We start from the raw sequence: 12,292 nt of genomic DNA on the forward strand, positions 1-12,292 counted from the left end.
GTTTCCTTTTCTATAAATAAGCAACTTTAATTAAGTAGTCGAATTGGTTGGGATATGGCTTCAGGTTTTTATTTACTAATTTCTTTTTTTTTCTAATTTTCTGTGAGATAATGGGGAAATTACTTGTGAAAGATGAAATAAAATACAATTCTAGGAGGACTTCAAAACTTATTTGGTGAAAACTGGTTTTGAAATGTCTGAGATATCAAAAACCAAATAGTCCTATTAAATAAATTATAGGTGTGACCCACCTTTTATTAGGACCCTTTGTTTTACTTTGTTATTGGATATCTCTGCCATTTCAAAACCAATTGTCATCAAATAAACTTTGAATTTCTCTAGGACTCTTAGAATTGTATGATCTTTCCTATTTCATGAGGGATTTTTTATCATCTCACACAAAAAAGTTAAAAACCTGAAGCCCCATCTCTACCAAAACTATGCCATCCCTTCAACTCAACTGCAACGTGACGTCGTTGTCATTTGAAAATTACACGAGTAACTGCCATACAGGTCCTTTAATATTCAATGATCAACGCAAAATGTGCCAAAGTTGGAGAGCATGCTTAACGATAGCAGGTACAATATACAGTCAGCTATAAAGCCACAGACACACACACACCCTCGCACCCACAAAAGATCGTGGATTCATAAGCAGTAACTCTAAAGCCGTAAAACAGGATGAAAGTAGAAGAATAGAATTACAAGGGGGAAAAAATAGAAAAGGATATTTCCTGAAGCGAATAGTTGTTTCGATTTCTTTCATTGCAGCGGGGGTCTGCATTCCCAGTACATTGTTGACATCGTTGTCATGGTGATGACTACGTTCCCGTTCCATAACCATTCTGGGCATGAATCAGCCATAATGGGACTGTGACTACACGCATGTACAGACACACACTTTTTATGATATTCTTTATTCGACTTTTATTCGATATCAGCATCGTATTCAGATGAAAACGAAAACAATCAGACAATGATTCCATGCAGGTTTATGCAAACAAACCGAAGACTAACCTTGTGCAGAAACCTCAACTATGAAGGCCGATACAACAGTCTTACAATGCAATATCAGACATATTAAGCTTAACAATACAAATTTAATTCACTTTTATCAACTTGTTCATACTCAATAACCCAAAGGCCTACAGTAAACTAGAATCGCATAAATCATACGTACATCGATCGAATGAAATCAGTACTTTTTCCCCTAAATAATATGAACCTACCCCCTTATAATATGACAGATTGTATAATTACGCAAAATAAAAGCGACATTAAGTATGTGCGCTTGGTGCAGTACCAACCGAACTATCCATGTCCCTCCACGGACACATGCACCTTAAAGATATGGCATAGATTTGGTTGAGACCTGGCTTCAGGTTTCTAACTTTTTCGGCGAGATAATGAGAAACCTCTTATGAAATATGAAATAGCATGTAATTCCGAGAGGAATCCAACGTTTATTTGATGAAAATTGGCTTTGAAAATAATGGCTGTAATATCCGAATCAAAGAATAATAATAAAAGGTAGGATCCACCTTTTATAAGTATCGCTTTGTTTTGCTTTGTTTTCGGCTGTCTTCGGCCATTTCAAAACCAATTTTCATCAAATAAACTTTGAATTCATCTTATAATAGAATACTCTGTAACATGTCATTATGTGGTTCTACAGTACCTCACATTAAAAGCTCAATCCTCATCTCCACCGAAACTATACCATGCCCTTAACCACCAAATCACCCACCCCCATCTCCATACACATGAAACAATTTTATACTTAGCGTGTGTATCTGTGTGTGTGTTTGTTTTTTTTCTTGATCCTTATTGATTTCATACATAAAATATAACAATTGGTTCTGGATTCTAAGTACAGACTGAAGTATCATGCAAGAACTGTAATCGGTTAAGACAAAAATCAACATTATTATTGCAGTATTTGCTGCCATGATATCTCACTTTAACATCTACAATCAGTGATAGGATCATCAAAATCCCACCAAAGTATAACATTAGCCATGGTTCTAAATCAATTAGGTCCTGATCTCCAAGCCAAATAATTCTAAAAAAGCAACACCTTTGCTTATCATATCATACAAATTTATTCAGTATCCATTGACTGTACATTATCATACACATTGAACCCACCTCTTATCGCACAAACACACGCACACACGCACACACACACACACACATACACACACACACACATACACACACACACACACACACACACACACACACACACACACACACACACACACACGAACTACAGGACTTCCAATATACAGTGACTACATTTGTGCTTGGAGATTGAAATAACATACCTCTGAAATCATTCATATTTCAAAGTATATGGAGGTTTACTCTTTTTCATTTGTTGTAAAGTAGACAAATTTCCATCATAAAATTGCAGGCAAGAATATTGACGGGCAGTACTTGCTAAAAACCCAGACCTTTTCGTCCCATTGCAAATTCATGGTATTTGATAAAACATTAAAGAGTTAGCAATTACGAGTTTTGTCTAATCATGTGGAAATAACTATCACGCCTGTATACAGCATGGAACAAACTATTCGAGGAAGAAATTATCATTTTATAGAGATGCATGCCCTATACAAACACTATAATTAAGGACATAAATTTAGTTTTCAGATGGGAAAACGTCAGGGCAGAGTAATATTTAGGCCAGTCCTTCTGGATTCATTGCAAGCATTCTTGTCACTCACTGCTGGCCAGATATTACTAATAAAGAGCGCATTTATTTGATATTTGCATAAGTATCAGAGATCACGGTGTCCTGTCCGCCATCCTGTTGTCTTTTGCAAAAGTTATAGTTCTTGACAAAGTGCCATGAAATGGCAAATAAAGGACAAGCAGCTGTTTAAACAAAACCTTTTAGAGTTATTGATACCATTAAATACGCGGCCGTAAATAGGATATAACACGCCACTGAGGGTCCATTTTGGAGGTTTTTGGACGTGGGTGAGTACCCAACTGTAGTACGTTTTGTCTACGATTGAATTTTCCTCCTTCGTGTATCCAGTTACCATGGTATAGGGGTTTTCCCCAAACTCGGACCTGCTATAACGACAGAGAGCGATGGGATTTCCAAGTTTTGCATGATCGCGGTCCTGAAGCAGTGGATTCACTGTCGCAACAATACCAATAGGCGTTTAGCTCAGGTGAAATCTAGGCCTTATATGAATCTCTTTTGAAACGAATGAAACGAATGAAACAAAAGTGTTTGTGTATGTGTGTGTGTGTGTGTGTGTGTGTGTGTGTGTGTGCGTGCGTGTGTGTGTGTGTGTGTGTGTGTGTGTGTATGTGTGTTCTCTCTCCCTCTCTTTCTGTAAATGCTTTAAATCGAGGATGTTTTAGTGTTTCACTCCATGCAACCAGGGATATTATTTCATATTGGATGTACTTTATGCCCGTTTGTTTTAATAATTTGTAACTATAGAAAAACACTCAGGGAGCGTAGACCTCAGCCAAAGCAGCAACGTATATCCACTCATACACGCACTTTTTTAAACGAATTTTCCCCCATAGGGCTTTGTCAAGTCAATTGCAAGCTTTATTTTGAAGGTGGTTTTACAATGACATTTTTTTTTTAATCATTTTCTCATATTATCACCCAAAGAATGGGTATTGACGAAAATATGAACAAACATCGTACTGAACAGATAAAATGAGTTATTACACAAATACAGAAAACTGCATGTTAAACAGAATGGTGCAGGGTCCATGAGAGAGAGAGAGAGAGAGAGAGAGAGAGAGAAGCAGGACAAACAAAACAGAGTGAAAATAGCAGGGCAACAGTAATGCAGGTAAAAGCAATTTCAGTAATATAGAACAAAACGTTGGAAATACAGATTAATATACAAATTTGAAAACAAATAATAAAATAGGCAATAATAATTTTTTTTTGTGCAGCATCATTGTTTCATCACAAAATCTGGCTAAATTACAAGTAATCAACTCACTACGATTTCCAAAATTGAATAATTGGGACATCTTTAAAGGGATAGTATAGTTACTATAGGTGGAGATGAGGATTGGGCTTTTAACTTTTTGCGAGATACCAAGAAACCACTTATGAAACAGTACAGAGCATGTCATTCTAAGAAGAATTCAAAGCTTATGTAATGAAAATCGGTTTTGGAACGGCTGCGACATCCAAAAACAAAGAAAAACAAAGCGATCCTAATAAAAGGCGGGTCCCATCTTTTATCAGGATGGCTCTGTTTTGGATATCTCAGCCATTTCAAAACCAATTTTTATCAAATAAACGCTGAAGTCCTCTTGGAATTACATGTTCTTTCACATTTCATAAGAGGTTTCTCATCATCTCACGAAGAAATGTTAGAAACCTGAAGTTAGGTCTCAACCAAAACTAAATGATCCCTTTAAAGTGTCCGGTCTTATTCTATAAAAGGGCTGAATGAATTTATTTTCATTATCCTGCAATTTCCCAATAAGCCTCTTGTTACGTAATCACCTTCCAGCTGTGCGGCGCCTTGCCCGAGCAAAGCACACGCTTTAGTTCGCATATTCAGTACGCGCAGCTTGAACTCCCAAGTTTTATGCCAAAAGATAAAAAAGATCAGTCAAAAATCAATAAAAATTCCAGGGTCCACTACCAAAATTTAATCATCTGTTCCTCGTGTCATATCTACTTTTCCTGCAAGTTTTATTCAAATCCGTTATCGACTTTTTAAGTTACATTGCAAACAGGCAAACTGATCAATAATCACTTAAAGGGATCGTACAGTTTTGGTAGAGACCTAATTTCGGGTTTCTAACATTTTTGGTGAAATAATGAGAAACCTCTTATGAAATATGTAAGAGCATGTAATTCTATGAGGAATTCAACGTTTATTTGATGAAAATTGGTTTTGAAATGGCTGAGATATCAAAAAAAAAGAGCGATTCCAATAAAGTGTGGAACCCACACTTAATTACGATTGCTTTGTTTTACTATGTTTTTGGATGTTTCAGTCATTCCAAACCTGATTTTCATCAAGGAAACTTTGAATGGTATGCTCTGTACTATATCATAAGTGTTTTCTTGGTATCTCGCAAAAAGTTAAACGCCCAATTCTCATCTCCACCAATACTGTACCATCCCTTTCAACCGAGGGGTACCTTCGGGGTAATACTCCTTCCTGTTCTACCTACTTATTACCTGTATGTAGTATTATCAAAATTGGGAAATGTTTGAGGGAAAAAGAAAACCACGTATTCTCGATTCTTGTGTATGCACATTTACACTACATGAAGCCTTATATATTACTTACTACATTGTATTAAAAACTGAATTCAGTATCATTTTTTTTCTTTCAATAATAGTCAATTCATCGAAAAAAAGTAGGCCTATATTATTTTCAATAACATAACGGACCATCCCCAATTATTTTGAGCAAACTGTCATATCCCCTGTTGTATTTTTTGGAAATATGTGTGTGTATGTGTGCGCGCGCGAACCAGGTTGCCTGGGTTCGATGTGTGTAGACTGAAGCCCCGTTTTAACAGAGCCTTTCAAACTAAAGTTACCGTGACAATGTCATGGTAGCGGCAGCGTCCGGGTAATCTATCTTTTTTTTTCCCCTGCCAGATCAAAGTGTCCCGCAAAATGTTGTTCGGACGTTGTTGCGGCAACTTTTTGCTTTTGAAAGTTTGCTTCTGTAATTTCCTGCTGTTTTATTGTGAATTTTGTTCTCCGGACGTTGTCGCGGTGAGGTCTGTTGTAGCAGGACTTAAGTGTGGTTCCATATGCATGGGGGTGGGGCCAGGAGATTTGTGATTAGGGTGGATGTAGAAGCATAGTTCAGTTGTTAAATGGTGCAAACGCACATAATTACATTGTTATTTGTTGTTGTTTTGTTTTACACAATATAATTAGTGGTTTGGAGATATCTATAAAAAATGAAAGTTATAAAAATGACTGATAATAATGATAATAATACTAGTAATACTAGTAATAATAATACTAACATTATTATTATTATTATTATTATTATTATTATTATGATTATCATCATTATTATTATCATTGTCATCATCATCATGAAATACGGATTTCTTTCCATGAATTGAAATCTGATTTATGACATTTTAGCTTACTGCAAACTCTTGTGTCATGCAGCTGTCCTATGATTGTGTGTATTTTGTAAGAATAAGCAGATGTTTACAAGAAGTTTGATCTACAATCGGATATCACTATGGAATGCTGCCACCAGCCTTTACAGCTCAAGTCGGATTGTGCAATTATATATATATATATATATATATATATATATATATATATATATATATATAACTCCCATATACCCTACAATTATAATTATATTTTTCATTAACTGCAATCCTTTCCCGAGATAGTTGTCGTTGATACCCTATGCAACATGTAAATACTTAAAGGTATACTGTGTACCATTGGGAGCAGTGATTTTAAAAATGTTAGTGATATCACATTATTGATGCCTACATAATAAGTCAGTTGTATCACAAAACATTTTACCATGTAAAAATTTTGCAATTACAGCCTAAAACATAAGGAGATATCCCTATTTTTTTCAATAAACCATCTCTCTGTGGACGGTTTAGTCTTAAAACATTTTTATTGTATCTATTGTTCGCATTTTGTAAATCTAACAATACCTAAAATTAATCATACTGATTCAAATTTTTACATTGGTTGTTTCTATCCCTAACTCACATTTTAGAACTATTTTGAAGCACCAAAGATGGGTTTTTGTTTCCTTTGCAAATGGCAAATTATGCCTTTTATATAAAGAATACAAGTTTTTAATTTTTTTTTTTTATTATTTCACGCTTTCTTAGCTTTAGTGATACATTGTAGAAAGCGATGGTATACTTGAACGGGGATCGAAACCTTGTTTAAAAAGAAAAGAAAAACAACATTGCATTATTCTTAATCCCAGAAAGGCCCACTCTATTTTGACCCTTCCCAGGTCCGGGAGGCACATGCTATTTACCACCCCCCCCCCCCCCCCCCCCCCCCGGCCCTCGGTATAACGAACACTGCTATAACGAGATATCGGTTATAACGAGGAAATTTTCTCGGTCCCAAATTTCCTTCCACACAAGTCTATGTAAAATGCTACTCTTATAGCGAGATCGGCTATAACGAAATAACTGCTATAACGAGATAATTTTGTGACTTCCAAACAAAGAAAAACATAGTAAATCAAACCTGCTATAGCGAGGTAAAGCAAAAAGCCTTCGGTAAAGCTTTACTTCGCCTGTGCTATCATCTTCCGAGATTGTAAAGCTTGATGCGCCAAAAAGTGTCTTGTACACACATAATCATTTTCTTCAGTGCACTCCAGCTAGCACTGCATGTTGTACGTGTGAAGTGTGTGTGTGCACGCACACTGATACATGCAGAAAATGTGGTGGGACGGCCATATGTATACATGACATCATCATGACGTTTAGCAGGTGTGAGGCAATCTGATGCTGTGATTGGCCTTCCACTTAGGGAATTCCCCGTCTTCACACACACACACGCAGTCATAATGTACATACAGAATGTGTCACATATACACACACAGCATTGTGCAGACCATATTCAAGCTTTCCACACAACACACACCCATACGATAACCACATACCAATCCACAGACGATCTTGATACAATCGCAAACTATATAAATTTACAAATTCAAACATCTACAATTGATAAGAAACACATTCTTGATATTGGATTTCCTTGGCGAAAAACATCTTCTTACCCATAAAGGTGAGTAATTCCCTCACACACAATATCAAGTTATCAGTATTGATTGAAATATGATGGGTAGTCCCACATGTGCAAATTAATGTCTTTATTTTATTCTTTTTTTATGCCTACTGATATAACGAGATATCGGCTATAACGAGGAAAATTACTCGGTCCCGACCATCTCGTTATATCGAGTTTCCACTGTATTTGTGTATCATCGTCATATTTGGCACTTGCATGGGTAGAGCAACCCAAACTCAATGACTGTACATTTGAAATTTCTCACAGTCACATATGGAGGGCACTATTTACCAAAATATAACGAAATACATAAGGAATATGCCAAAAACGTAATTTTTCTGTATTTTGGTCTAATTTCTGATCCCCAGTATAGCTACAGTGTATGTCTTACTTCATACACCGATCATTTTTATATATTAATTGTATATTAATTGAACTTGGAACAGAAAACACACGCAAAACCTGCCTGACATTAAACAGTCAGTTTACAATATTATTACCAATGCAACCAGCAATATCAAACATAGCTAGGCAGTACATTATGAAATTATTTAAAAAAAATTGAAATAAGATTTTAGGAAAGTCACCAAATTTGGTTGAACTTGAATCGAGGGTAAAAGGTAGGCAAATGAAAATATAGCATCCCTTGGGCTATAATAGGGTTAAGGGCTATTTTTGGTGAAGAACAGTATTTTACCTTTCTTGCATTGGACACCTGTAGCAATCAAATTTTAGAAAACAGTATTTTGCACAGAACCCGATGTATTTTGGCAAAATCGCACACACATATATAATACACACGCACACACACACATACGCGCGCGCGTCTATGGTGGAAACCGAGGACCTGTTTTACCCATAAGAATTTTACCTACCACATAACCGAGGACCTGTGTGTCAGTAGGACTCAATTGTCAACCGAGGACTCATTCGTATATTACCATCCAACCGAGGACTTTTTACAATAATGCTAATCGAGGACCTACAAACATGTACCCCTACATGCAAAAGCATGCAAAAGCAGACCCAGTTTTGGAATGGTCTGCGTACCGAGGACGTCCTCGGTTCTCTTGTGTCCTCGTTTAAATGTAAAGTTCGTATGTGTGTCCTCGTTCTACACCATGGGGAAGTGCACACGCGCACACACACACACACACATACACAGAGAGTACAAAATACTGGGGAAACAAGAAAAGAGGAGACAGTTGGCATCTCAACTTTAAATAAAGACAAATTGAGACCACACAAATCACTTTCAGTAGCCATAAATATATTTCTTTCATTTCCCAGCTTGACCTGATTAACAATGTTCAATACATTGTATTTATTTGCCCTGGATCACAAAAAAAAAAAAAAAAATGGTCTGTAAAACAGCCCCCAAGTTCATGATGAAATTGACATAAATGTAATGTACGATTCTTTTCTTTGTCTATTTCAATTGAATTGCAGTGTAACCAAAATAAACAAAACTGATCAAAAAATGGACAATTAAATACACAGAACAAATAAAGTTGGACAACATAACTGAAAAGTCTAACACGAAAATTTTCTACCCTCATCCTAGAGATTTTTTTTTCCAACAATTTGTCGTCAATAAGACACTCATAACATGTTGACAATTTAAAACACACACATACAGTTACATTACATACACGACAGTATCGATAAGTGCAGCAAATATTCAATGTCTAAATATATAACCTCAAAAGAGAATGAAGAGAAAAAAGTGTGGGTATAATAACCACACTCCTTTAATAGCGAAAAATCAAATTCAGGAAGATTTTGAACATTCTACGGAAAATTGTTGAGAAACAAGGACATAAGAGACAGATATTGCATTGTATTCCTGCTTTTAAAGTGTACCATACATGTACAGTGTACATGTATTTCTGGTTCTGCTATGATTGTCTAAATAAGGGACGCAATGTTGGACATAATGCAATGTAATACATAGGCATTGTATTACCTTTGTCCCTCACAAGTTACATGCAGCTGTTTATCAACACTATCATAAACAACATGGTAAATATTTCCTGGAAGCACATACATTGTACATGTAGTACCATCTTACAAATCATGCTACTAGATACACAGCAGCACCTAACATCAAAGTTCATATACAGCTTACACAGAAATTCATAATCACCAAAGTACACTCCCGAGAGTGAAATTCAACTTTTAAAACTATTCATGGGAGCGGGGATAAGAAGCATTGAATACTCGGCATATTGGAAAGATCCACCATAACCTTCTGTTTTTTCCACAGGATTTAGATGGAAGCACGACGATGTATCTTACAATTTCAGGAATAAGATATGACATGCAGTTCCAATTCATGAAATCATGATAAATTCACATAATGCCCTCCCCTGAGTTTGGATTATGGAGAGCATTAGATATTAATCATGGAAATGAATTATACACATTCTCAGCCATGCAATACAAAACAGTAATAATAATAGATAATAATAACTATTAAAAAAAAGTATGAATAAATGACCAGGACAAACTTTCATGACATTTGAGGGATTGCAATTAGCTGTGTCCCTATTAAAAGCCAGTAAGATCCAACATCTTTGAGAATAGACTAAAATACCAAGTACAATAATGTATGTTGCAATACAAATTATAAATACAAACAAATAACTTGCCAGGGAAAGTCAAATAATAAAATGACCAATGTAAACAGAATGAAAGGTTAAGGCATTGTACCCATTGGGAGCAGTGATTAAAAAAAAAAAAAAAAAAAAATGTTCCAGTTATCACATTGATGCCTTTGTTGGCCAGTTGTATCACAAAACATCCGTCTGTATAAAATGTTTGTAATAAAGCCTACAATGTAAGGAAATATCACTATTTTTCTCAATAAACCATAGCTGTAGATGGTTACTTCTAGAAACATTAATTTTCCTTCATAACTATTGTTCACATTGTGTATATTCAACAATATTTAACAGTAATTATACTGAATGATTTTTTTTTCTTTTTACATTGGTTGTTTCTCTCCCTGAATCACATCTCAGAATTATTTAAAAGCACTAAAGCTGGGTTTTTGTTTCATCTGCAAATGGTAAATAATGCCTTTAAGAACAGACCCCATGATAGTAGAAATTTAATCATAATTACTCATTTACTCACACATGCAGTCCCAATTTACACAGTAACCGAAGAGTGAAAACTTCAAAAGAAACAGAACGCCGTGTCTCAACAAAAGAATTGACCCGATTTCAATTTGAGCACATCAGCCAATGAAGAAAAAGGACTGTTCTGGTGCCCCCTTTCGATAGGAATCGCATGCAACATTTTTATGTGTGATTTATGGCACATGATGGTGAGCACCCTAATCTTGGTTGTAAAATATGGATATGCTGCACACGAGATATGGGATGAAAGTCTTGATAAAACTTGACGCCAAATTCTCTGAAGTTTGTACCTACTAGACAGATTTAAAATCAACACAACGCATTCTCAGTATGCACATCACTGCAGGCAATGTAGCCAGAGAAATTCATCAAGTATACTTCACACATCACTGCAATACTTGAAACTGCTACAGAAATACACACATACACACATACACACACACACACCCACACACACACACACACACCAATGCACTTGCTTTGGCACATACACTTGTAGGTCATTTTCTATGGCTATTGTTTGTGGGCTCTTTTTTTCTTTCTTTCTTTCTTTCTTTTAAGGTCCTACTGTCTCCAGCGAGTATTCAAACAAGGCCTTCAGAAAGGGGACACATGCTTTTAGATTGGCACTGATATTCACAGACATAAATACCTCCCAGGGGATGCTCAAACCGATCTCTGGTGTCTTATCAGGGCATTCTGAACTTAAACGACAGTCTTGTGAGAAGCCATAGCTATGCACAGCATTAACATAGCTTTCTTGTCTGAACGCTGGTGGGTTGTCACACTGGAGCACAGAGACTCCAACCCCAAGCACCTTCTGATCTGGAGATTCTCCCGCCGGAAACCCCTAGCATACGGGAGACTCCAAGTTGATGAGTGCGAAGAGCGAAGTTCCTAGGATTCTAGATGTTCTCTGGTGCTATCTAAGGTTTATTTTTTCAACATACGATAGAAATAAGTAAGAAATCCTTTCCACCGGGAGACACAGAGCCAGGGCGGGAGAAATCAAATCTCAAACGGGAGAACGGGAGATTGTGCAAAAAAGGGCTTTCGGCGGGAGATCTCCCATCGAAAACGGGAGAGTTGGAGTCTCTGGGAGCATGATGAAGTACTAGTAGTACAACAGACTACACAAGAGTGCTCAATCTCCTTCGGCATGAACGACATTCGGTAATAAGTGAGCTCGCGGTTACCTCATGTGCACATGGGTACAAATGACTTTCTTGGTTCTCAGTGGATTAAGCATTCCACTAGTTTTCAAGCAACAGAATGCACTGACTTGCCCAACATAACAATTTGTGGAATTCATCAGTCATGTTCAAAGGATGAACTTGCGTAGACCAGGTGACCAGAATGATCTAACAATTGGCACCTT

This window comes from Diadema antillarum, unplaced genomic scaffold (assembly GCF_040938485.1).
Source record: "Diadema antillarum isolate AM-2024a unplaced genomic scaffold, OU_Dant_1.0 scf00000128, whole genome shotgun sequence".
Classification (NCBI taxonomy): domain Eukaryota; kingdom Metazoa; phylum Echinodermata; class Echinoidea; order Diadematoida; family Diadematidae; genus Diadema; species Diadema antillarum.